Source organism: Alligator mississippiensis, chromosome 3 (assembly GCF_030867095.1).
Source record: "Alligator mississippiensis isolate rAllMis1 chromosome 3, rAllMis1, whole genome shotgun sequence".
Classification (NCBI taxonomy): Eukaryota; Metazoa; Chordata; order Crocodylia; family Alligatoridae; genus Alligator; species Alligator mississippiensis.
In genome coordinates this window covers 13,262,345-13,289,394 of record NC_081826.1, presented here as the reverse complement: position 1 = coordinate 13,289,394, position 27,050 = coordinate 13,262,345, and the positions used below count along the sequence as shown (strand labels likewise).

Below are 27,050 nucleotides of genomic sequence, written 5' to 3'. Positions count from 1 at the left end.
ATTTATGTGACGGTGATAATACTCAGACAGAAAATAGGGGTGTGCGAAGTGGGCCCTAGTTGATTCAGATTCTGATTCAGACAGCACCCCGGCCCAGCAATCGGCCATGAGGGGACCCAAGATGCCCCCCTCCAGACCCAGGAGGCACCAGTCACGAAGCCGGGGGGATACAGGGGAGCCCCCTGTGTGCTCCCCGGCGGACCCAGAAGGGGACTGGAAGTGCTTCTGGTCCACTTCTGGGTCTGCTGCCAAGCACACTGAGGAGCCCCTGCACTTCTGTGGGATGCTCCATGTGCCCCAGCATCGCAGCACTCATGAGCCGCCTGCTACCTAGAGGTATGTAGGGAAAACATTTAAAGCTGTGTCTATGTCCAGCTTGCCAAATCTTTCCCAATCTCTCTGAATTGATTTGGAGGGTTCCCATTTGATTCAGAGAGAGTAAAGGGTCCTCTGATTTGATTCAGATTCGGAGGTTTGGCCACTGAATCGGGCTGAATCTCCATCAAATTGAATAAGGGATCAAAACTTCGCACAGCCCTACTATTGATGTATAAGGCCAGGCTTCGAAAAAAACGCTTTCCTTACTGGGTATGAGAGCTTTAAAAGTTTTCTTCTACATACCTTCGGGTAGCAGGTGTGGCTCATGATCGCTGCGATGCTGGTGAGGATGGAGAGTCCCAGAGGAGTGCAGGGAGCCTTCCATGTGCTTGGCAGTGAACCCGGAAGTGGACTGGAAGTGCATTTGGTCCACTTCTGGGTCTCCTGGGGAGCACGCAGGGGGGCCCCCCATTCCCCACCAGCTTGGCAATCAGCCATAGGGGGACCCTGGGTGCCCTGCCAGACCCAGGAGGCAACAGTCACCAAGCCTCATGATGCAGCTCCCCCCCTCCCACCTCTTGTGCTCTCCAGTGGACCCAGATGTGGACTGGAAGTGCTTCTGGTCCACTTCTGGGTGTGCTGCCAAGTGCACTGGGGAGCCCCCCGCGCTTCTGTGGGACACGCTATGTGCCCCAGTGTCACAGAATTCACAAGCCCCTGCTACCTAGAGGTATGTAGAAAAAACATTTAAAAGTATCTCTATTTCTGAATCTCCAAATCTTTCCGAATCTTTCCGAATTGATTCAGAGGGTTCCAATTCAATTAGGAGAGATTAAAGGGTCTCCTGATTGGATTCAGATTTGGAGATTTGGCCACCGAATCAGGCCAAATCTCCACTGAATCAAATCAGGGACCAAAGCTTCATACAGCTCTAATAGAAAAGTTCCTATTCTGATCTCACTCCAGCATCAAATCAAGAGCAACCCCCTTTAAAGCCAATATATTTACATCTGTGTAGGTGCAATATAAGTGACAACAGGTTTCAACCCATTATGGCTTCTCTTATTGCACAGTTCACTTTGAATGTGCATTTGGGAGCAATATTCCTCTAAGCACAGCCACTCATTGCTACATTAAATGTAGCTTCTTCACATCCTTCCTGAGATTTATTTCTGTTTGCTAATTGCTTTTATAAACTTTTGATGGCTCATATGTAAGAGAACAAAGTCCTCAGAAGACTTTTGCCAGGTAGAGCAAAGAGCAGATTCTTTTCTGACTCACCTACTACGCTTTGAGTAAATGTAAGTTTGTTCAATAGCCTCCATGACCTAAACTGTATGCTTATTTGTATCTGCCTGTCAATGGGGTTGCACCTGTTGAATGAACTGGATCAACCTGAGACCTTTGATAGTTGGGGTTTTTTTTTTGTTTTGGGGGGGGGGGAGGGAGGGGGAGGTTTGAGAGAGAGGGAGAAAGAGGGAGAGGCCCAGTGGCAAACAGTTTGTTCTGGGCATTTATCAAGGTGTGGATTGCATAACTATGGGTAGGAGACTGGGGTATGACTGCTGGACACTCAATAAAGAGTGGGTGATGCTGGTATAGAGGCAGTGGGGTGCTGGAATGAAGGCAGTTGGGCTTGAGTCTCTGGCTGTACAGAGCAGCTTGAGGTTAGGAATCTCCATGTCAGCCGTCTACCCCCCTTCCCAATGGGAAATGACACTGCTGTGAAGGGAGATGCCAGGCATCGCTGTACAAACACCCAAAAAACAAACAGGTTAGTTTAACGACCTTCTCTGAATCTGCTGCTGAATTAAGGGCTTTGGATCCACTCTATAGGGCCAGTCTCCAGGCCCCCTTCCTCCATGCTGGTGTCCCAGGGTGCACAACCAAACATGTATGAGTCTGCTACCCCAAATGCAGACTCTGCCAGCTATGCCTCTGTTCTTTCCCTCTATTTATTTAGTCAAAGTGGAGCAGCTCCAACAGGAGAGGCTGAGATGCACAGAGGAACAGTCCAGAATAGATGTAGCTTCTGGTTCGGTCACTCATTTGTACTTGCATTTCCCACATCCCTGGGTCCTTTAGTTAACTTACATGAAACAGAGAGTGAGGACCCTACAGCAGCACTGCTAGTCTCCTGGAATAGAAGTAGGGATGAACCTGCCACTTTCTGCATGGATTGAGTGCTTGTCTGACTTTACTTCAGCTTCTCTAGATTTGATTAGTGCTGAAGTTTCATTGCAGTGCTATTTTGTAGCTTTTATGGGCAGTGACTCCTGAGGGAATGCTTGTGGGTATCTTGCAAGAAGGGCTCAGGAAACAAGTGGCACAGATAGAGATGCATGGAGTTGATACGCTCCACTGAAACGTCTAGTGTTGTCCAGTGCTGGAAATAGGGCACTGGTTTAAAGAGATCATGAAATGAGTCTGGCAGGAGGAGTCTCATGGTTGTACATCACAGCACTAGCTTTTTGTGCAACTTCTTCTCATGTCCTGTCTGAGGTTTGTTGATGACAGGTATTTAGCAGCATTTGCAGATTCATTAGAATCTGACAGAGTCATGGTGTGAGACTGATCTCAATAGATTTTGCACCTGAAGAACAGAGCAAAAGTTGATCCTGGAGAGGGGACCGTTTTGCATTTTAGAACAAGTAGTGGAGGTATGTGCATGCTTACAGGGAAGCAAGTCGTGCATGTAGTCCCAATCCTGGCCACGGAGCATGTCAGACTTGTTGGGCTGAGTAGAAGTAGGATGGCTGCCAGGTACTTGTGGGGCTGGTTGAAAAACAAGGGCAGTGGCAATACAGTATATAGAATACAAGCAACTTTAGGAAGGGGACTTTGACAATACCAAAAGTAACTGAAGCATCAGTGCATAGGTTAACCTATCCCTTGTGTGATAAACTGGTTAATCAGCCAGTGGGATAGCTCACTACCATGGTATAATTTACCATTGCTCCATTTCTCCACCAGCACTCCCTGCATAATTATCAATTCCTCGTCAATGGTCACAACTGGATAATTGGCTCTTATTTGCATTTGCCTGGGGCAACTATTATAAAATGGCTGCTGTACACTTGTCAGTGGGGTACCTAAATCCACCCTTCCTCTCCTCCCACTTTTTTCCCTATGGTCTGTTAGAGGAAAGCAACAGTGCACAGGGTGGGAAATACACTCCTTTGCCTGCTTAAGTCTTCCTTGGGGACAGAGCTCCTTGCATTTGTACATGTCTGGCATGGGCACAAGACTGTCCAAGCTGTGCTGTGTCCATCCATTAGCAAGTCTAGAGTTGCCCAGTCACCACAGCCTGGATTGGAATACAGCTGGTATACCATTTTGGACCAACATGCATGGCAGCAGTTCCTACCTTGGCAGACCCAACTACGATTGACTGCACATTTCCTGAATTTTCTGATTTCCCATCAAAACCAAAACCTCCTTTGGGAATTTACCAGATTTGATAATATTCTGGTAAATGTTTCCCTGGGATAGGATGGAATATCTGGTTAAAACTACAGCGAATATAAACTAGTCAAACTAATCAATAATTGAGTGGCTAGGGTACATCCCCAAGGATGCGTGTGGACTTGGGTTCAAATATCTGTTCTGCCTTATTCAGACTTGGGGCTTGACATTGGACCCCCCCATGTTAGAGGCAGAAATGCCTAAAGTAAAGGCATAGCTTAGATTTGAGTTCAGCCACTATACTTCTATAATGCAGTATCTTAAATATATGGAAAAATAAGGTTTTCAACTAAATGATTTTACAGCAAGTGACTGCATTCCCCTGAAAATTATTTTTCAATAGGAAACTGAAAACGTAATATTTCTGTGATTTGATTCTGTGATTAAAAAAAACACAACAACCCTACATTTTCCCTCCATCGTGGAACATCGTCCTCCAGATACAGTCTTGTCCTCACAGTAACTGCATGCTCTTGAGAGGACAGCCATGTGAACCATGCAGAGAGAATACAAGGATTAGCTCAAGAGTCACACAGCAAAGGAAGGAGATAGTGGAAGATGAGCCAGCTGGGTTGTAAGAACTGCATGAAAGTCATGTTAGGAATGAAAATGGCCCTAAAAAGCAATACATTCATTTGTGTGAGGTGAGAGAGATGAGAACAGGAACCTCCTTACTAATTAACATGGAAATAATCTGGCAAAGAACTTGAATCCTCCCCCTTTCTCTAAAGCGAAAGAAAAACCTGATTGCATTAATTCAGCTTTCTGTGTGAAACTCTGTTGTGTTCCCATACAGAGAAAGGATTTTATACAGATCTTAGATTTAAGCTGTTTGTTTTCTAATTAGGCTCAGAAGACAAATGCAATGTGCAGAGCCATGCAAGTTGGCAGTGGAAATGTCTTCCTCTTGCTGTCTGAGCTGAGGGGTGATTCATGGTCAGAAAGGTAACTATCAGCATCACATGGGGAAAAAGAAATCACTCATCAGCTAGTATGATAGATGTGCATGATACTTTCATTGTCATCTTTTAAAGATGGCCTCAAAAGTTTAAAACTTCCTGTTAGCAATTTTTAATGGCTTTAAAAAAAAAATCCCATTTTCTAGCTTGCAATGGTGAATTTTAATGTTCCTCTTTATTCAGGTTCGTATGCCCAGCAGAGCTACTCATCAAGGTTTTTAATTTTTATTTTCTACTGATTTTTTTTTTTTGTCAAGCTCAAATTTTAGCAAATGCATCAATGTCAACTATTGAACATTTTATGGTTTTTAAAGAGCTGAATGCTATTTCTAAAAAATGTGGCTAGTTCTAGAGTGATCTTTTTGTGGTTTCAAAGAAGCAATAAGAAAATGCAGTTAATCTTTTGCTAATTTTTCTTATTAGCTCTAGTAGTTATATTTAATGGGTAAAGTGAAGAGACCCTACGTGGTAAGCAAGAGGTTTCCAGCAAAGGATTACAACAGGAAATAAATATGTTCACTTAAGACTCAGAATTGTGAACTCACAGTCTACCCTTCCCCTACGCAGAACTGTTCCTGGCACTACATTTTTTAATATGTTTTCTAAAGTAGTTTCAAATGTGTCACCATTTCCTTGGGAGAGTATTTCACACTATAAAAGATCCATCTCACTGTTGGCTTGTCCCATTTGATGTTCAACCTAATTTTTTCCTTTTACTTTCATCTTCCTGATTTCTATTTATACCCTTGTGTACCATGCTGAGTGATCTCTCTCTTTTTGCTTTTTAAATATCTATAGGTGATTAAGTCCCCTTCTTTTCATCTTTTAGACAAGCTATACTTCTCACTCTTAAGCCATATCTGCACTTAACCTAGTTACTCTTCTTGGAGAACTGATTTAACCTGTACTAGTAAAAGAACCCTATAAATCAGTTCCTCCAACATCTTAATCTCTTGTTTTTTGGGGGGTTTCCCCATCCCCTGAACTCCCTGCACTTTGTTGATTTAACTGTATGGGAATGAGGAAGCCAGTATTGAATACTATTCTGGGTTAAGGGTTGGTTTACCACTGCTGGTTTGGACAGACATAGCATTTGGTAGCAATTCCAAAGTGGCATAAATATCCTTATCCCACTAGAAAAGATGAGTGGACAGACAGCTTGCTAAACTGCAACCAAACTGGCTAAAAGACTGTAAATAAAACATCTCAGTTGACACAAGCCTGATTGTCCTGAGGTTTGGCCTGGATCCAAACAGGCATGGCACAGCCATTTACATAAATTGCCTATCCAAGTTACACTGCCGCTACTGAGGAGAACACAGCTTGGTCAGGAAAAATCATAATAACCATGTCCCAGAAAAAAGCCCTAGCACATTTTATCCCACATACATCAGAAGGCATAGGTGATGCATGGGGTACACGTGCACCCCCAGATTTATGCACCAACAGGAGAGTGCAGAGCATGGGGCTGCAGCCTGGCCAGACTCAGTACCTGGCAGTAGCATGGGTGGCAGCGGCGGTGGCGTCAGCAGTAGCAACAGTGTGGAGTTGTGTCCCCCCTCCCCCCGTCAGCACTTATGCATCACCTGTGTCAGAGGGACATGAAGCAAGACAGCATACAGTCTGTAGGATCCCTGGACAAAAGGCTTTCTCTTGGGAGAAATGCAATATTGCTTTACAGCCAAAGTGTACTGGGAGGAATTGGGTATTATTTTGTGCTTCCCAAATTGCATCTATTATTTAGAAAGGGATTATTCCTTCTCTTCCTCTAGGTTCTGGATATATAATAAGACCTCTGAAGGAAAATGGCCCAGTATGGCACAAAAAATACCTTATCTTTTTATTTTACTTGGGCATTGCATTGCAAACTCATGCCTTACTTGCTGTTATTATCTCCCACGTAACTCTTTCAGAACTGTTGCCTTGTCAGGATTTTCCCTCTGATTAAATATGTGCTTCAAATGATCTGTCTCAAGTGTACTTGCTTGCATTTTTTATAGCTGAATTTCATTTTCAAGCATGCTTCTGACCTTCCTGGGGGTGTGTTGGTTGCTGCTCTGTTCTCATGGGAGTTTGTAACACCTCTCCATTCAGCATCGTCTGTGGATTTCATCAGCATGCAGCTGTTCATTCTTCCTTCCACACTACAGAAGTTTGACCCATCTTCTGCATGTTGGCACTCGGTCAACTGCTAGTTATTAGTAGGATTTGTTAGTGGCCATAGTCACATATTAAATTATTCAATTGTCAAGATAAATAATGAAATAGCCTGGGTTTCATTTTATGAGAGAACTCAATCAAGCTCTACATTAGTGGTTCTCAATCAGGGTGCTGTGGTTATGAGGGGGGGGGGGTCTTGCAATGTTAGCACTGTTACGTGTGCAAACACAATTCACAATAGATGCCCAGAGATTTCAATAGGAATCCATGCCATTAAAACCATTCCAATATGTTGTGGTCTTTCTGAGTTCTTCGCAACAGAAAAATTGCTCTGGTATCTCAGTGTAGTCAAAACATGAGCAAAAATTAAGAGCTGGCATTTTCTCAGGTGTGCCTTGAGTCAAAAAAGCTTGAGAAGCACTGATCTACACAAAATCCCAAATCTCCCATCTTGTGGTTCTCAAAATCATTGTGGACTATTGATTAAGGATATGCGAAGCAGGCCTTATTCAATTTGGATTCGGATTTGGCCCGAATAAGGGATAGAGATTTGATTCATTGATTCAGATCACTGTCCCTGATGCAATTTGGCTAAATCCAAATTTGAAGATTCGATGCTGATTCAGAGAATCAATGATTTGGCCATAGGCACAGCTTTAAATGTTTTTTCTACATACTTTGAGGTACCGGTATGGCTTATGAACACTGCGATGCTGAGGTGGATGGAGCATCCCACAGGAGTGTGGGGTGGGGGGCCCTCCACATGCTCTGCAGCAAACCTGGAAGTGGACGGGAAGTACTTCTGGTTCACGTCTAGGTCCACTGGGAAGCGTGCTAGCACCCCCCCCACCACAGCACCCCGGCCCAGCAATCAGCTGTGGGGTGACCCCAGATGCCCCCCTCCAGACCCAGGAGGCACCAGTTGCAGAGCTGGGGGGATGCAGGGAGGGGCCCTGTGCGCTCCCCGGCGGACCCAGAAGGGGACTGGAACTGCTTCTGGTCCACTTCCAGGTCTGCTGCCGAGCACGTTGGGAGCCCCCCACACTTCTGTGGGACACTCCATGTGCCCCAACATTGCAGCACTCATAAGCCCCTGCTACCTAGAGGTATGTAGGGAAAACATTTAAAGCTGTGTCTATGTCCATCTCGCCGAATCTTTCCGAATCTCTCTGAATTGATTTGGAGGGTTTCAGTTTGGGGAGATTAAAGGGGAGATTAAAGGGTCCTCTGATTCAAATCAGATTCAGAGATTTGGCCACTGAATTGGGCTGAATCTCCATTGAATTGAATCAGGGACCGAAGCTTCACACAGCCCTATTGATGTATAAAGCCAGGCTTTGAAAATAACTCTTTCCTTACTGGGTATGAGAGAGGGGAGGGATGGCTGGAGTGCTGTGAAGGAGTATTCTGTATCCTCAATGGGGGCTCTTATACACTGAGTAGAAGAACTATTTCGTGTGAGAGGGAAAAGGCTTTGACTTTATTTTCTCATAGAAAAATTCAAAATGAGAAATTGTTTCAGATCCAGATTTGGAAACAGAAAATATTTTTTAATTTTGATAATGAAATGTAATTTAAGTTTCCAGCAACAGAACCCCTAAGTTTCCATTTCTGGCTTTTAGGTTTTGGGTCCTCTTTTCATTATTGCACACATTTTGCATTTGCCCTTTTCTTCAATGGGAAAAAGTAAATGAGGGAGGAGGGGAGGTGGGGACGCCACCTATTAAACTAAAAAAACCAGGAGAAAAGTAAAATATTTGGTACTTTAAAATGCCCTTTCATTTCCACCTTTAAGTAAAACATAAACCCCCATTATTTTAATTAAAAAAAAAAAATCACTTTTTTCCCCCACAACATTTTTCCATTTTAAGTGCTTAAATTCTAGTTGAAATCTCTCAAAAATTTAGCTCATAAATGCTTACATATTAGAAAGCCTCAAAAGGAAGGGTTTTGTGCATCATTTATTGGTCAGTTGCCCAAGTTTAGGATGACAGGAAGATGGTAATTGCTTCTTAGCGGTATAATAGCGTTTCAATTAAAAACTTGGGAAACGTCCATCTTGCCTGCCAAGACAGCCAGGCCTCCCAAAGTCCTCACCTTTTCATTATGTTTTCTTCTCTTATCACAAACTCAACTTTGACAGCCTACTCCTCAATTATAGCTCGATTGTGACCTCCGGGGTCAATTAAAACTTGTGTTGATGTGAGTAGGATCAGCCTTACTGTCTTGCTTTTTACATGTTTCTATCAACACTCTTGTTTTTCCTTTAGCTTTGTTTGCATCATGGTGCTCTCCTAGGGCTTCCCTCCAAGCCTTGGCTCCAGATTTCTATATGAGAACAAAATGAGAAAGAATGTGTGTGTGCATTGTGAACACACACACACACCCCCTTTCTTGTTTTGTTCTTCCCTTCCATTTTTTCTCTTTTATTAACTTTAATTTCCTCTTCTTCATTACCTTTCATTTCCTCTTCTGCATCACAATAAGAGTGTGTGTGTGTGTGTGTGTGTAAGTGTGTAATATAACAGTATGTTTTATCCCAGTGAAATTCACAGGATGCTCCAGCCTCCATCCAAGTGGATGCCATTGACGTCAATGGGAATTTTGCCCTAGCATCGACATCCAAAAACCAAATCATTCCCCTGCTTGCTGTAGATCACATGGCGAGATTGTGACTTAGAGATACAAAAGCAAGGTCTGCATCTGGTGTTGCTCTGTGTAGTTCTCTTCAGTCGGATTAGCCAACTTAATCATTGGGGGAGGAAGGGAGCTCTGGCAAGCAATAACTAAAGTTATTTGAAGGCACCCACCTCTGAAGAGATGATGAAAACAACTAACCAGTGCACTGCACAGAAGCAGGAGCAGAAAGTTGTGGCCAAACACACTGGGGCAAGCACCAACTTTTATGCAAATTGCAATAAAAGGTTTTATGTCCATGCAGAATTGATGCAATTTTGTTTTTAAGGCCCTGCCAGAAAGGGTCTATATCTCAGATGTTCCTGTTTTGGAAAGATGAAGAGCTGAGTTAATTCTGCTGGGGACTGATTATGCGACTGCATGGAATTTGGGTTTCTCAAACCATTGCTCATATAGCATCCCGTCTGGCTAATGTCTCTCTTTGTCCTGTTCTTTAGGCTCTCTATTTTCCTCTCGATTCACAGAGAGCCCCATCTCCATTTCTCTCACTGGTGCCAAGCCAGGGAAATAGCTCATGAATTTGCTGTAGCTTTATCTAGTTATTTCCTATCTTTGAAAACAGCAAGCCAAATACTGAAATTGCCATATTCTGATGAAAGAAAAAAGACAAATGCTACACTCAAATGCAAATGCCTGATGAGAGAGGTTAATGTAGTCATCTCCACTTTTGCACACCTTCAAAGGCAGGATAGTTCTGATTCCTTCCAAGATATTAGCCTCTCTTCAGATGCTTTAAAAAACAACCCCCCCCCCCCATGTTTTCCCCCGTTACAAAGTAAAGTTTCATTTTATTTCAAGCAGGAATGAATTTAATCTGATGATCAAAACAAGCAATGTACTGTAGTAAAACATAAATTGTCATGGATTAAATATATTTAGACTTGACAGACTGTAAAGTATCTAAGTCGTTCAAGTATAAAAGCGATGAATGGCATGATGCCCATCATGACATGTAAACCTGTCAACTGCAATTGCTTATGTGGCATTCTGAATAAGCTGGAGAATTAGAATCTGCAAATGAGGGAGGATCTTATTCTGTGTTACCCTGGCTCCTCTGGTGCTTGTCAGTGTGCTTGTTTTATAGCCAGCTCTTTAAAATGTTTCCTACAGCACTGGTCATTTGCATCAGCAAATTCTTTGCATCGTTTTAATTACATCTCTACGGTGCACAGCCTCCAGGAAAAATACATGCCTTGATATTATGGGTGGAATAAATTATCACAAGGGAGGGAGGATCAACAATGGGATTGTCAGCCTACCAACAACAACGACAGGTAGGAATGCTGTAAGGTGACAGTTTTCCCTTTGCAAACTTTACTCATATCTGTAGTCCCTCAAAGTGAATGGGGCTACTTAAGTAAGGATGAGTTTGTAGAGTCTTATGCCAAACCACATGGTGGGGAAGGAGGGAGGTGGCATTTAAAAATGAACTAAATAAATTACTATAATACATGAGCCATCATCATTCACTTACACTAATATTAGCAGACTCAGCAGAGAACCCCAAAAATATAGGGACTAAGGAAGGGGTGGGCACAGTCCGGCCCATGGGCTGGATCCAGCCAGCAGTGGACTCCATTTCCCATGGACTCCATGGACACCCCAGTCACAGCTGCACTGTGATAGTGCAAGGCAGGGGTTGCCATGGAGACCAGCCCCAGCCACGCTGGCAGGGCGTGGGGCAGGGCAGGGGCCTGCTTCGGCGCCCTGGGTTCTTGTGGCAGGGGCAGCTTGGTCTGGGGCCAGGATAGAGCTGCGATCTGCAACCTGCACGCTCAGGACAGGGATGCACAGGCAGTGGATCATAGCTCTGCCTTGGCCTCTTGCAGCAGTGACAGCCTGGAGCAGGGCCAGAGCTGCGATCTGCTGCCAGCATGCCCCTGGCCTGAGTGTGCGGACTGCAGATCGTGGCTCTGCCCTGGCCCTAGCCCAGGTTGCCCCCCTTGGCAAGATCCCAGGGCTCCAGAGCAGCCCACAGCCATGACTTGCTCTGCCCTGCTGTGCGCCCTGCCAGCATGGCTTGGGTCAGTCTCCATGGCAACCCCATCTTTGTGCTATCACAGTGAAGCTGCAGATGAGGTCTTCATGGAGACTGGCCACAGCCATGCAGGCAGGGACTGATGGGAAATAGAGTCTGGCTGCTAGCCAGATCTGCCATTTTGTCCAACTCTGGACTAAGGCCATTGATGCTGTTACATTTGTAAAGCTATGTATAACCTTAGAGCATTACAAAAGATAAGGAGAAAGCTGTGTAGGCTCCCTGTTGTGCTATAAAATGGCAGGAGCATTACAGAAATGTCCCTGGATGAGAGAGCACTGCGGAGAAGTTCCTGTGCTTTTTAGCACCACATGTAACATTTATCCAATGCATTGCAGTGCTACAGGGGTGCACAGAATACCATAGTGCTCTGCTCCTTCCCTGCCTCTCTGAAGAGGAAGGTAGAAAGAGTGGGGTGGACACTCACTGAGTCCTGCTGACTCAGCACTGAGCTCTTGATGAGTTTGGGACTGAGTCTGGGCTTGACCACAGTGAGCAGAGGTAGAGCCCAGCCAGACCTGGGGTCTGCAAGCTCTACATGTAATGGTGGGAGAGGGGGTGGTGATGGTGGCATGGCAAGCTGTCACTGATGCACTCACTGACGGGCTTCTCCCCCAGTGGTGGGGAAGGAGCAGAACTTCAGGGCCAAGCAACCACCTACTATCCCCTTTTCTGGAGAATGCTTCATTGATGCCTTCACAGTGACTTTGTAAAGCTCCAGCAGTGGCAGAGGAAGGGCTCTACACTTCTCACACTGCTACACTTTTGTAGTGCTCTGCAAACGTACATCTTTCCATGACCTGAGTTGCATGAAAAGGTTCCTTTTGGACCTCCCTCTGTGGCTGAAATGTACTGGTGAGATACAATTTGTACCATCATGGGTGACTGGTGCCTCCTGAGTCCTGGGGGGCACCTGCAGAAGCCATTGGTGGTGTCAGCAGTAGAGACGGGGCTGGCAAGCACCCACAGAAGCTGGCAGCAGCAGGGACAGGGCTGGCTAGCACCTGCAGAAGCTGCTGGCACTGGCGGTGGTGAGGATTTCCCTGTCAGGGGGGGCACGTACCCCCCCACACACACTCCAGTCGACTATGTGTACCATTGTTGCATGGGAGAGAAGTTTGTTCTCGATGCTGGTAAATGAGGTAACTTTCATAAGCACTAAAATAGACGCAAGCATTGCTTTAAAGAGTGCCTGCTATTGAAAACAAAAATCATATCACAAGCCTGAGTCTTTGACCTGTCAGCCAGCCTGCCACTGAATTAGAGACATGACATGTGAAACAATGCTGTGGCATTTTTCACTTATGTTTTATGGGGCAGCATGAGGTCCTCAGATGAGAAATGCTATCAAAAGAAGAAATACAGCTATGATAATCATTGGAGATTATTCCACAGTTGTCCATGCCTCTGTGGGCTTGCTTTCTCACAACAGGTAACAGTACTTCCGAAAGGACTGGTTTGCAGCCAGTGTTTGAGAACACGAGGGCCATGACTAATGCCATGGTAGGGCCTACAGGTTCATCTCCTGCTTTGTACAGCTAAATGTTTGTGGTGTTCATGTTTATGCATAAAAAAGCAATGAATGCCCCCACCCACCCCCCAATCTTGGCTTAGACTGAGGAAGCAGTTAGATGACAAAGGAGGAGACTCAGTCAAAACTCAGCTAGAAGTGTATTTCAGCAGGTGCATCTACACGTGTTTTACTGCAGAGTAGACTAATTAACTCTGCAGTAAAGCATCACCATCTACACGTGTGCCGGTATTAGGGTGCAGTAAATTAATTAACTCTGCAGTAAGATAGTAGTGTTGGGGCCAAGTACTATCTTATGGCAGAGTAATTACATGCACTGCAACACACATGTCGATGGTGACAGGAGCTGGCTGGGACACAAGGGTGCCAAACTGTGTGGGCTGCCTACTGCCTAGCCCCACACTGTAGCACCATCATGCCCCAGGCAGTCCCCTTTGCCACTGCCACCTGGAGCCCAGGGCTGACCCCATTCCTCCCCCCTTCCCAACCCCACCTCCCCAACATACCTCCTGCCACCCTGGAGATGCTCTGGCCCAGCTCAAAGTGCTGCGGTTCCAGGCACACATGTAAACGCTGTGTCTGCGAGCAATTTTCTCCAGCACAAACTGAACCAGAGTTTATCTTGTCACATTAATTGCACATGTAGATGCGCCGAGTGTGTTGGATATTACCATATTTTCTTGCATACAGTATACCTTTTCCCAAAAATCAGCTTCTGGGAGTTAGGGTGCACATTTTAAGCAAGGAAACAGTAATAGCAGCCTCTGCCATAAGAGCCTTTGCTGAGAAAGGAGAAAGTAACACTGCATGTGCCTAGTGAGTCCCTAGCTGTTGTCTGTAGAGACTTTCTCTTGCCTCCAGTGGAGCTTCATGCTAGAGGGGTTGGGTAGTTTGAGTCAGACAGCAGCATTGCAGCATCCTACAGCTAGAAGGTTAACAGACCAGCAGCCACAACATTTTGCTCCCCTCCACCTGCAGCTGCCTGTGTTTTCTCTGGGAAAATATGGTACTTAACAGGATTTTCAGACCTTTTTTCCTCATTCTACCTTTCAAAAAAAAGGTGTGTGTCTTATTTGGATGCATATGGTATGCAAGACAACATGGGATATCACGTTTTACTGACTAGGGCTGAGGGTCACCCCTGGGCAAAGAGCAAGCACAAACCACGGTAGTTGTTTGTTAGTTGGTGGTGGTGCCTAAACCTGTTTGGTGATCATTTGCTCTGGGGTAAATTTAAGCCCATACAAGCAAAACTTTACTGGCAAGTGCCAATTCAGACACGAACTACTGAGGACATCAGTGTGATGGTTTATTGCCCTTGATCACGCTATTACCGTTTTTGGCAGAATATCCTACAGCATATACCTGCCTGTGCCCTTCTGCATAGGCCACGTTGCTTTCCTTTTGAAAGGAGGCACTGGAGGGCTATGTTGTGGCGTAAGTACGCATGTCATCCCTGAAACACTGGCTTATACTTCATCTCAAATGACATTGTGCTGTGTTTTGCAACAGTCTGTTTATCAAGCAGTTGCCTTCTCCACCCTGCATACAACCCCCTCTGTCCTCTCAATGTGATTACAGTCCATTTCATTCCATAATAGGTTTCTTTTATTATTCCCTCAGGCATGCAAATCAAATTTTACTCAGTACCAAAATCTTTGTTCTACAAAGAATGTTAACATTGAGTGCAATGAAAAAACCAGCTCTACTATTGAATATGGCCTGTGTTAATAGAACTTCTCCCCATCTCTCTCTCTTTTTTTTTTACTTTGAAAGTAAACATCTGTCAAAGTTTAGTTGCTTCGGTAGAAAGGCAGGAGTGTGTCTTAAGGGAAAACACAAGACAAAAGTAGATAGATTATTCTGCAATTATACCTTTCTCTGCCTAAATGTTTAATTAGATAAGCTGCCAAACACACACAGATTACTTTGGCATCCATCTGTCCCGATTATTGATGTTGCGTATGCAGTGGATGTCTTGGCAAATTTGATCAAAACAGTCAAAGCTAAAGGAAGTGCAGGTGCAAAGAACTGGACTGTCCCCAAGAAATGCCGGCTGATGAAGCCTTTCTCTTAGGTGGACTACCACTGGTCAGTCCTGAGACTTCTGTCAGAGCTTAACATTAGCCAGACAATATGACAGCAAATGACCTGTAGGAATGAGGTCTGTTTGTATAGCCTGTCCCACACTGTTTTACATGGGGCTTGTCTGCATGTGCATGGCATGAGGCCTGATTGTGGGACTCAGCATTAGATCCTGTCATGCCTTATTGCTGGTATAGGGGGAACCTGGGATGGTCAGGCTGCACCAGCAAATAGCAAGCTCCCACATGTACCTAGGGCTGTCTTATCAGCTGGGGGACTCTCATCGCTAGCAGCCATTGGATGCCGCCGTGGCTGGAAGATCACAGCAACTGCAGTCTCCCAGCCATGGGGGCATAGGCTACACATGCAAATCACAGCTGGATAGAAACCAGCTCTTAAGTCATTACACATTTTTGATCAGTAACCTTATAGCTGGTTGGACCTTTATAAGGCACCATGGTTATTTTGCAGGTGTAGCCAGTCTAAATTGATTGCACAATTAACCAGTAAAATTGTGCGGCGCTTGTAACATGTAGAGGGGGGTCATAGAAACACAGACAAGAGAGGAAAGCGTTCTCAACTCCATACCTAATTCACAGCAGACAGATTTGTCTAACTTGCTCTTAAATTCCTCCAGGATGGAGATTCCACAGCCTCCCGTGATAGTTAAGCATCTATCATGGTGCTTAACTGGTCTTACTGTTTAAATAGTCTTTCCTAAAAGGTCGAACCTAAATCTCCCTTGTTGCAATTTAAGCCAGTTATTATATGTCCTAAGCCCAGCGGTTGCAAGAACAGTCTTTAACCTTTCTTTTTGCAGTAAAACTGTATATATTAGGAGATTTACTGTGTCTCTGTCTTCTCATCTATAGATTAAAGAAGCCAAATCCTTTCCATTTCTCCTCTCAATCATATTTTCTAGGCTTATCGTATTTGTTGTTCTTCTTGGGACTCTTCTCCAGTTAAGCTACATCTCGAAATGTGCTGCCACAACCTGGATGCAGTACTCCAGCCTTACTGATGCTGAGTAGAGCGGAAGGAGCTACCTCGCATCTTAGCACATGGTTACACGTTATGTTGTAAGCTGCTCAAATGTTCATGGATGTTAGTGCTAGCATGAGTTTGGAGCAGTCACATGTTCAGGCCAGCAAGGGCCTGCAGGATTGAAAGGTAAGAATCCCTCTGCCCCCTGGGGCTTCCCCATTCCACACCCCCAGCTCCAGGGCTCCCCTCCTGCCCCTTGGAGTTCCCCCCTTGCCCCACTCCCGTGCCACCCTCCCAAACCTATTTGTGGCTGCCTGCACTTTCTATATCAGGGGAGAAGGCAGGGAAGGGTTAATCTGCCTGCGCAGCCCTGGGCTGCTGCTCTTCTCCAAGCTGAGGTTGGCCTGGAGAGTACCAGTGGCCTCAGCTAGACAGGCAGGGCAACACTTTGCTGCCTGCTCCCCAAAGATAGATAGCACAGGCAGCCACACACAAGTGGGGGTAGGGCAGGGGGGGTCAGTGAGTGGGGATCTGGGGTGCTGGGGAGGGGTCAGTGGGCCCAATCCAGACCAGTGAGGGAGGGCAGGCAGGTGGGGTGTTTACACTGGAGTGGTACACCTTAGTGTAACATGAGCTGGGTAACAGGAGTCAGACAATCCTGCCCTGGAGTGGCATAACATTAAGCCCCCTAACGAGTGCTTAAAACTAGTACCAGGTGTTAATGTGGAGACAGTCCATCTGGAGAGGGCAGCGGTAGCAGCAGTCGTGGTGGTGCAAAGTCTGGCCCAGGAGGCAGCAGGCAGGGGCTATCCCCACAGGGGAGCTGGCAGAAGCTTCCTCCAGGAGGGTGTTAGTCAGGGCTGCAGGGTCCAATTGACTCTGTGGCTCCCCGGCCAAGCAGCCCCAGCAGCCAAGGGGAAGTGGTGGTGCACCTTGGTGGATGCAGGCAGCTGGGAAAGGTGGATCTATGGTCCAAGCCAGTAAATGTAAGTTGTTATGGGAGGTTTGGGCCCAAAAAGTATCACTGCTTGGGACATCTGGTAGGAGAAGACGCGTTCTGCCTCCATCACAACCTCCCGCCATTGCAAAGAAATTCTATGCACTGAGTCAAGCTTATAGTAAGTTGATCAGAACTTCAATCCACCTGATGTTTTCTGGTTAGTGGTTTACCTGGTGCTCCCACCATGACATTGCTTTGTACTTACTCCTTATACCTTTACACAAGGAGGTTCAACAGAACTCTTTTCCACTGCAGTCTAGATTTTAGGTTTTAATATTTAGATATAATCTAGATATGAATGCTATTTTTAAAAAGTAACTCCAGGGCATGTAAGGGTTTTTTTCCCCCTTCCTACGTAGCATGTGCAACCAGCAGCTTCCTGCACATCACTAGTAAAGTTTCCACTGCCAAATCCCATATTTTCTTCCTGTCTGCAATACACTTTGGTCAAACAGAAGACTTAGGGCCACGTTAAAATAGTAGAAAGTTCGTAAAAGTTAGACAATTATTAAATGGCTCAGTCAAACAGTAGAGAATAAGATCTTGATAAGACTAGGAGGGGGCCAACCATGTTCAGGTCTTGCCTAAAAGAACTAAATAGTCAGGAACTAATCACTTTGTGCCTGGTTGAATAAGAATGTAACAAGCAAAAAAAAATAAATGAGTCATTAAAATGTAGAATGTGAAAACAGTGTTGGTAGTGAGACATGCACACGTGGTATGCAATCAGTAGTTCAATTGTCTAGTAAACTAGTTATCAAAATTGTATCTGTGCAACTGAATGTGTATTTGCTTGTGATTGGATGATTCAAGGAATATTGTGCATAACAGATGCACGGCTTCTAGGAATTCAAATCTGTGTACCTTTATATCCATCACCTGACAGTGAATAAGGCTGTTCGAGTTTCTAGCCACTGTGATTATTCAGCTGTACAACAGACAGGACTCAAGTGTCTCTGGAAATTACAGCACATTAGTGACCTTTACATACTTGTGCTCACAAGTATGTAAAGGTCTCCTTTTTAATCTGGCATGGCCATTCCTATACGGTTCCCCACCCCCAGCTCCAGGGCTCCCCTCCTGCCCTTTGGGGTTCCCCCCTGCCCCACTCCCATGCCACCCTCCCAAACCTATTTGTGGCTGCCTGCACTTTCTATATCAGGGGAGAAGGCAGGGAAGGGTTAATCTGCCTGCGCAGCCCTGGGCTGCTGCTCTTCTCCAAGCTGAGGTTGGCCTGGAGAGTAGCAGTGGCCGCAGCTAGACAGGCAGGGCAACACTTTGCTGCCTGCTCCCCAAAGATAGATAGCACAGGCAGCCACACACAAGTGGGGGTAGGGCAGGGGGGGTCAGTGAGTGGGGATCTGGGGTGCTGGGGAGGGGTCAGTGGGCCCAATCCAGACCAGTGAGGGAGGGCAGGCAGGTGGGGTGTTTACACTGGAGTGGTACACCTTAGTGTAACATGAGCTGGGTAACAGGAGTCAGACAATCCTGCCCTGGAGTGGTATAACATTAAGCCCCCTAACGAGTGCTTAAAACTAGTACCAGGTGTTAATGTGGAGACAATCCATCTGTTAAGAGCTCCAGGAGCTGCCCAAAATTACCATGTAACAAGGTCCTTATGTAAGATACCTCTTGTTATATAGCTTGGTATGGTGCTTACTTTTTCCACAAGCGTATAATGTTGGTGGTTCACATTCAATTTGATATATTATAACCCCAGCTCTTTTTCTGAAAATCCACTGCCTTGACCACCAGTTCCCATCTTGTATTTGTGCAGTCAGTGATTTCTTCCTAAGTACAGTTGTCTGAACTTGGCTATGTTGAATTTCATCCTATTTTTATTTCACACAATTTATCCAATCTTTCAGGAGTATCATGAATGTTTATCCTCTCCTCCAAAGTGTTTGCAACATCTCCCAGCTTGCTGCCATCTGCAAATTTAATAAGTATTCCATCCCATTAACCTTGTCAGTAACAAAAATGTTGAATAGTACTGTACCCAGGAGAGACCTCTCTGCAATCTGCTTGATACATCCTTCCTGTTGGAGAGTGAACCACTGAACCTGCCACTTACAGTAGTTTCATCTAAACCAAAACTCCCTAATTTCCTTAACAGCATGTCATGCAAGACAGTGTCAGAAGTCGGTTGCTAAAAGCAAGAGATCTCTCATCTGCTGCTTCTCTTCCTATATATATAGGACTTGTTATTGTATCATAGGCCCTGTCTCCTTTAAAAGTTATACTGCTAGAGCTATATCTGCTGCCAGGACAGTAGTGGGAGGCAGCGTGGGCCAGGGGGAGATACGTTCACACCCCACTGCCAAATATGTCTTCTTTCAAAACATTGTCATAGAGAGGAATTGGAGAAATTCTTGGAAGAAAAGGGCATCAGTGTAACTATTGAGCACAGAAGTTAGGGGCACAGCCTCAGAATTAGAATTTAATGCTGGAGGCTGCAAATGAGAGAGGAACAGTAGAAAAAACCCTGCCCTGGTTTTATCCTGTTTGCTCTCCCTTTCAGCATCCACTCTCTGCCACTGTGTGACACAGGCCTATTTAAAGTGCTGTAGGATCATGGGCTCAGGTCCGTCATGAAAAACTGTAAGCCTCCCTTAGTAAGGAAGGCTAACAGAGGTACATCAGCTGATGTCTTGGGACAAATAAAAACAAAACAGGAATGAGAGCGAGGTCATTGCCTGCCTCATTGCCCCATGTTTCAGGCCATTGGGGTGGTATTCCCCTTAGGGGGCTCCTTAGGAGGAGCCCCATTTGCAGTGTGGGGTCCTCTCCAGCTGTGCATCAGATGCAGCAGCTCAGAAGCTGGGAGCAGGAGTGAGTGCAGGTGTGTGTGTTTGCAGGGGTGGCTGCCCCCCTGGGGAGGGCAGCGGTAGCAGCAGTCATGGTGGTGCAAAGTCTGGCCCAGGAGGCAGCAGGCAGGGGCTATCCCCACAGGGGAGCTGGCAGAAGCTTCCTCCAGGAGGGTGTTAGTCAGGGCTGCAGGGTCCAATTGACTCTGTGGCTCCCCGGCCAAGCAGCCCCAGCAGCCAAGGGGAAGTGGTGGTGCACCTTGGTGGATGCAGGCAGCTGGGAAAGGTGGATCTATGGTCCAAGCCAGTAAATGTAAGTTGTTATGGGAGGTTTGGGCCCAAAAAGTATCACTGCTTGGGACATCTGGTAGGAGAAGACACGTTCTGCCTCCATCACAACCTCCCGCCATTGCAAAGAAATTCTATGCACTGAGTCAATCTTTAGACTGGACATTAGGAAGAACTTCTTCACAGTTCGAGTGGCCAAGGTCTGGAATGGGCTCCCAAGGGAGGTGGTGCTCTCCCCTACCCTGGGGGTCTTCAAGAGGAGGTTAGACGAGTATCTAGCTGGGGTCATCTAGACCCAGCACTCTTTCCTGCTTATGCAGGGGGTCGGACTTGATGATCTATTGAGGTCCCTTCCGACCCTAACATCTATGAATCTATGAATCTATAGTAAGTTGATCAGAACTTCAATCCACCTAATGTTTTCTGGTTTAGTGGTTTACCTGGTGCTCTCACCATTACATAGCTTTGTACTTTACTCCTTATACCTTTACACAAGGAGGTTCAACAGAACTCTTTTCCACTGCATTCTAGATTTTAGGTTTTAATATTTAGATATAATCTAGATATGAATGCTGTTTTTAAAAAGTAACTCCAGGGCATGTAAGGGTTTTTTTTCCCCTTCCTACGTAGCATGTGCGACCAGCAGCTTCCTGCACATCACTAGTAAAGTTTCCACTGCCAAATCCCATATTTTCTTCCTGTCTGCAATATGCTTTGGTCAAACAGAAGACTTAGGGCCATGTTAAAATAGTAGAAAGTTCCTAAAATTTAGACAATTATTAAATGGCTCAGTCAAACAGTAGAGAATAAGATCTTGATAAGACTAGGAGGGGGCCAACCATGTTCAGGTCTTGCCTAAAAGAACTAAATAGTCAGGAACTAATCACTTTGTGCCTGGTTGAATAAGAATGTAACAAGCAAACAAAATTAATGAGTCATTAAAACGTAAAATGTGAAAACAGTGTTGGTATTGAGACATGCATACGTGGTATGCAATCAGTAGTTCAATTGTCTAGTAAACTAGTTATCAAAATTGTATCTGTGCAACTGAATGTGTATTTGCTTGTGATTGGATGATTCAAGGAATATTGTGCATAACAGATGCACGGCTTCTAGGAATTCAAATCTGTGTACCTTTATATCCATCACCTGACAGTGAATAAGGCTGTTCGAGTTTCTAGCCACTGTGATTATTCAGCTGTACAACAGACAGGACTCAAGTGTCTCTGGAAATTACAGCACATTAGTGACCTTTACATACTTGTGCTCACTTCTGAGGTCTCCTTTTTAATCTGGCATGACCATTTCTTTAAAGTTCTTTCGGGTTTATAGGGATTAAAGCCAGAAAGTACTATTAGATTGATTAGTTTGATCTTCTATGTATCCTGTGCCAGTAACTCTTAGCTTTATACATTTTTGTTTAATACAATACTGGATCAGACCACAGGTCCATCCAGCCCAGTATTTTGTTTCTCACAGTGGCAGACAGGTTATGCTAAAGGAAAGTGCTGCCAATGCATGGGCACCTTGCAATGGCAGGAAATGGATTAGGTGAGAGTTGCTCAAATAGTCCCAGCTGGGGAGCTATGCTGTGTACATCAAAGAAAGAGGATTCTGGCTGCATCTACACATCACTGGATGGCGACATTGCTATGGCAATGTCGATTTTGCCGCTACGTCAGCATAGTGGCGTGCTATAACAGGAGAGCGCACCACTACAGCAACGTAGCTGCCAATCATGTGTAGACCCATGTGATTGCTACATCACCATAGCATGCCCTACAGCAATGTAATGCATCGCTATGTCACCATAGGGCGATGTGTACATGTGCCCACTATGTACCACCTCTGAGTCCTTGCATACCCCATCTGGTCTTTTAATCTCCGGCTATGGCCAAGGAAGGGTGAGAAAAAAGGCATCTGACAAATTCTCACTGGGTTTAGAAACCTTTCCTGACTCCTACAGGCAACTGTTGAAGCCCTAAAGCATGTAATTATAGTATAGCTGTTATTTCATTACAGAGCTGCAGGCGTTATGAACAATTGGGTGGAATGTAAACGGCCTTATTTTTTTCTACCATCTATGAAAGAAAGTAATGAAAAGGAGGCAGAGTTTCTCCCTACTGTGCTGCCTTCTGCTCTAAGGAACAGACAAAGGTTGCCCTCAGATAGCTCCCTATCCTAGCATGCCCCAGTTGTTTTGCCATTATTTTAAACATTATAGACCAGTAAAGGTATCTCTACCAGCCCTGTTGTTTCTTTCAAACAAGAAAATATCAGAACTTCATCCTGCTCTTACCTGTACCTTCAATCCAAGGACATAGTCTCTACATGGCTCACAGGTGTAAACGCAGGTCCTGCCTCTGATCACTTCCCACCAGATCTTCCTGCAGCTCCCTGTCAATTTGCTTCTCCCAGTCTCCTTGGTCAGGGATGCAGCCCCTACCTTGTACCTGGGAAGACTATTGACATAACCAGGCTAGGCAGGCTTAAGGCCTGCCAGTTTGGCCATTAACAAATCACCTCTTCATTTCCAGCTGGGCTCACACTGTACCAGTAACTTCCTGATAAATGTACTAGGGCATGTGTAGACAAAACAGGGCTCCTAAATTGAGGCAGTGGGTTTTAAAAACACCGCTTTAATTTAGGACTGATTAAACCCTCGTGTTGTGCACACACCCCACTGACTTACCCACTTCCCTGGCAGGGAGGGGAGGGCAAAATGCCAGCAGGCGGAGCGGTCCCCGGGCTGCAGGCGGGGCGGGTGCTTCCATCTGTGGCAGCGGCAGCCCCTGCTCCAGGTGGCACCTGGCTCAGGCTGTTGTGGGGGGCACCACAACCGTGGAGGGAAGTACCAGGCCCCTGTGCATCTCATGCAGGCAGGCAGGCTCTGGTGGGGGGGTGGGGAAGATCAGGCTCGTCGCTTTTCTTGGGCGGAGCTGCTTTCCCAGGCTGCTGCCAGGCTGCCTGCAGGGCTTGCTGCAGAGCCACATGCAGCCCAGTGCTTTGCTCTGCAGCTGTTGGGGCAGCAAACTAAAACTCCTTGAAGGAGTTCTAGTTTGTTGGACCTGAAGTCATTTAAAGCGCGTTATGTCGCCGTATTTCCTACAGCAGCTGGAATTAATGCATAATACACTGCTGAGGTATGCAAACACCAACACCATTAAAGTAGTGCAAAAGCATTTAGCCTGCTTTAAAGTGCCGTGCACACATGCTTCTCATTTTGTCTACGCACGGCCCTACACTACAAGCTTGCATCCTTTTAGAAACAGGTGTCATTCTTTCAGCCCTTCTTTTAAAATTTAAATTTCTCACCTTCTGGCCAGATCCCGTCATTTCCTTCTGAGGGTCAGTAAACAACCCAATTCAAATGCTAATTCTCAGCCATTGATACCTCTAAGTGTAAACAGGTGAGAGCCATTCAAGTGAATCACTGCCTTACTAGAATAACATTGGCTGAAATATAAAGACATATCAAAATAATATTTATGTCAAATACTATAACATGTATGGTTATGAGAACAATAGAACTAAATGCAGCTTTGCAGTAGCTACAATTCGAGACCAAACACCGAGTCTAAGGACAGAAATTACACATAAACTGGTATAAGTGATCAGAAACCAGTTCAAATCTGTAGCACAACAGAAATTCAGAAATTCAGTGCACATAAACTGTTTCAAAATGACCAAAAACTGTTCAAGATAAGCTTGGATAGTATCAGACTTAACTGATTCAGGTTAAATTGGTTTATTGAACTTCTGTCCCAGATCTGCTCCAGATTCAAGTTAACTGATAGCCCTCACATCCCAGGATGCTTTGCACCTCCCCCACAAACTCTCCCTTTCAGTGTGGGCAGGCAGGCTAGCCTTGGATCAAGCTATCTATAGGGAAGCTTGTTCTAGCACTGCCCCCCCTCCCCCCCTCCAAGGTTCAGGCCTGGGCCACTGCAGGCGTGTGGCTGCATTTCCAAAATCAAAAGTGAATGTCTGTTCACTTTGCTTATCAGTGCCATCTGTGCAATTTAGACTAACAGGCTAAAAGCAGACAGTCAAAATCCCTGAGGCTGAATTAATTCAGTCCTTGCATGTTAGTCTAAAATGCAGAGATTAAACTGGGAAACAACTGGACACACATTCACTTTTGATTCAGGAAATGCAGCCAGGTGCCGCAGTGGCTTGGGCCAGAATTCAGGGGGCACTAGAGCACGGCTCTCTGGCATGTAGCCAGAATGGGCTGTGTGTTCACTTCCTCTTCCTGCTGCCTTGAGGTTTCTGGGATTTGCAGTCTAGATTCATAGCAGCAGGACTCTTCCTGCTTCCAGGCACAGTCAGGGACTGCTTTCAAGGTGCCTCTGGATTTGTAGTTCACAGTCACAGCCAGCAGTAAGTTTGAGCAGGGGAAGGGGTGTCTAACCCTCCTCCCTGGTCCCAGACCCTAGTCGGGTTTTGCCTGGGGGAGGGGTGGGAGCGGCAGTCGCTGCCTTCCCCCAACCCTTCTCTGCTGGAGCAGACAGCACTGCCAAGCCCAGAGCTGGAAAGCATGCTGGGATGCTGGGGGAACGTGCTTTAAATTGAACCAGGAAGGGGTCTGGGACAGAAGTTTCATAAACTGGTTTGACCCAAATCAGTTAAGGTTGGTAGTACATTCAACCAGGTTTATCTTAAACCAGTTCCACCCATTTTGAAACTGGTTTATGTGCACTGAACTGATGTTCTGTTACAGGTTTTAAAAAGTTTCTGATCACTTAAACCGGTTTATGTGTAACTTCTGTCCCTAGCCACCATGCTGAGATTGAATCAGTTCAGTCTCCACCTTTTTGAGTGTCTGTACTTAGCCCATAAAGGTAAACCTTATTTGGGTGAATATTCATGCCTGCCATATGGTGAACCCCCGAAAGTAACTGTCTTGGGATGAATCCGTGACAACTGCCATTACCACGCTGCCTGTAAAACGTTGCTCTGAAGCTAAATGACAGCTTTTTGTTCTGGAATGATTTCTAATCTCATCATAAAGATCTCAACCAATTATTATGCCACTCCCTGGAAAACTGGTCTAATGCTTAATTTACCTTATAATTGTTATTTCCTTGATTGCATTGCCATTAGGAAGGCGATAGCTGGTGATTCATTTCCTCACAGCATATTTTGGTTTTGTGTGTCTCTTGTTGACTGAAAAGATGGAGGGTCCCCCCCCAGCACATTGGTGTATCTGAGCATATATCTGGATATTACTGCTTATGATTTTGCCCAGGTGTGATAACCTAGTAATAGGAATTGGCACAGGGGGTATTGAGAGCTAAAGATGATGAAAACTTACTTTCCCCTTTGCCTTATTGCTCTTCAATTACTTTTTCTGGTGGTGTTCTTAAAAAGCTATGATAAGGAATATGCATCTCTATCAAGGTATTTGGTTAAAGGTAGAGATTAAACACTTGTATTGTAAAGGCCTCAACCTATTTGTGAGCCCTATTGTTCTAGACACTGCACAAATGTACAACAAGGGGGAAACTCTCTAGAAGAGCTCACGGTCCTAAAGTCAATGTGCAACACCTTGATGGGACCGACAGTGGCTGAGACAACAAAAACAGTGGGATGATGTTTTCCAGATGTATAATGTGTACAGTTCTTACCCAGTCAGTAGCAAAAATCATACAAAGCATGGACTTTCAGCATTAGGTTTTTAATACGTTTGCTATGTTGCTCTGAGTGGCATATCTCCTGATACCCCATTCTACCAGGATTAAGGACTTTGCTATGTGCAATACTAGAACCTGAGACAGTGGATGATAATGAGGATTATTAAGGAAATTACTTGTCTAGAGTTGCTTTGGATAGCAGTCTCAGCCTATAAAGGCTTTGTTTGCCCCCTGTCCAAGTTCCTCACCATCTTAAATTCCCCTCAGTAAAAAGAAGAGTGCCAGGATCCCCATGCTGTAGGTAACCAAATCACCAAATGCTTACTTTTCTAAAGTTACATAAGAAGTCTGAGAGAAAGAGCAAGTAACTGAACTCCAGTCTTCTGAGTCTGTCTAATACCTTAAACTTGAGCTCATCCTTCCATACATGTTTCAGAGCTGTATTTGCACCATTTTTATAATGGCATATCTTTTTTTCTGCTTTTTTTATATAGAGTCAGTAAGATACAAGTAATTAACTATAACTTTTGTTATATGAAAGTCCCAAATCTAGAAGGCTTAGATGGAAATAAGCCCCGTGCTCACATTATAAGAAGCACAGGAAATGTTAGCTCTGGAAGGTTTCATTTGCATAGTATAATTTATGCTCTTTAATTCTGCACAATGTTTCACATGCTGTGTTCTTTAGAATTTGTTCTGGTTTATGGAAGGATATTAAAACCTGCATGGGAAGGTGTTGTGTTGGTGTAAAGAGAAAGAATCTGTGAAAGGTGATTGGGGCAGGTGAGTCATTTTAACCTGGCTGTTAATGGAGTCCGATTGACAGATGAGTCAATCTTTAAAGGGAAAGGAAATTATGTCATTTACCCCATTATTCCACAGTTTCTATCTATATAATTAATGCTACAATCCTCTACCTCTTGGGGATATTTGACAGCTTAAGTCATTCATGTTTGCAAAGTATTTTGTGATCTTCTGGGGAAATGCACTTCATAGGAGCAAAGTAAAGCAGAAGTGCAGTATTTTCTTGTGTACACCATATCCTGGAATACACACTTTATTTTTGAAAGGCAAAATGAATT

The 27,050-nt window shown here is 45.0% G+C and overlaps 1 long non-coding RNA gene across 1 annotated transcript in view; it reads left to right on the top strand.

Moving 5' to 3' along the window:
- Positions 1-27,050, top strand: part of LOC132249215 (uncharacterized) — a 184,278-nt gene that overhangs the window by 108,886 nt on the left and 48,342 nt on the right. Inside the window, exon 2 of the long non-coding RNA XR_009460612.1 lies at positions 16,176-16,423. This is a non-coding gene — a long non-coding RNA (uncharacterized LOC132249215). The remainder of the gene's footprint in view (positions 1-16,175; positions 16,424-27,050) is intronic.